The 729-nt window shown below is 46.4% G+C and overlaps 1 protein-coding gene across 1 annotated transcript in view; it reads left to right on the top strand.

Moving 5' to 3' along the window:
* FBXO18 (F-box protein, helicase, 18) overlaps positions 1-729 on the top strand; it is a 60,875-nt gene that overhangs the window by 40,734 nt on the left and 19,412 nt on the right. The window lies entirely within an intron of this gene.

The following is a 729-nucleotide window of genomic DNA, read 5'->3' on the forward strand; positions in this document are numbered from 1 at the left end:
CACTTCCTGTGGCAGTGAATTCCATGTGTTAATCACTCTTTGGGTGAAGAAGTACTTCCTTTTATCCGTTCTAACCCGACCGCTCAGCAATTTCATTGGGTGCCCATGATATTGTGAGAAAGGGAGAAAAGTACCCCTTTCTCCACCTGCTCTATCCATCTATAATGCATAATCTTATAAACCTCAATCGTGTCACCCCTCAGCCGTCGTTTCTCCAAGCTAAAGAGCCCCAAGCGCTTCAACCTTTCCTCCTAGGGAAAGTGTTCCAACCCTTTTATCATTCGAGTTGCCCTTTTCTGCACTTTTCCCAAAGCTATAATATCCTTTTTAAGGTGTGGTGACCAGAACTGCACACAGTATTCCAAATGAGGTCGCACCATTGATTTATATAGGGGCATTATGATATTGGCTGATCTGTTTTCAATACCCTTCCTAATAATCCCCAGCATAGCATTGGCCTTTTTAATTGCAGTCTCACACTTCCGGGGCTGGGAGCTGTGACTTCCCCGGTGGAGTCTGTGCCCAGCACAGCTATCAACTGACCATTGACAATTTGATTGGCAGTGCAGATTTTTAAAAAATGCTGTAGTGGCGACTGCTGCCAGTCTAATCGCCGCTGGGCAACCGGATGCTCTCCTGGGCGAAAGTCCCACAAGGCCCTGACCACTTTCTAAAAAGAAGAAGAGATTGGATTTATACCCCGCCCTTCACTACCGAAAGGAGTCTCAG

The sequence above is a fragment of the Gekko japonicus genome, unplaced genomic scaffold, assembly GCF_001447785.1.
Source record: "Gekko japonicus isolate JY-2015 unplaced genomic scaffold, Gekko_japonicus_V1.1 scaffold890, whole genome shotgun sequence".
NCBI classification, from domain to species: domain Eukaryota; kingdom Metazoa; phylum Chordata; class Lepidosauria; order Squamata; family Gekkonidae; genus Gekko; species Gekko japonicus.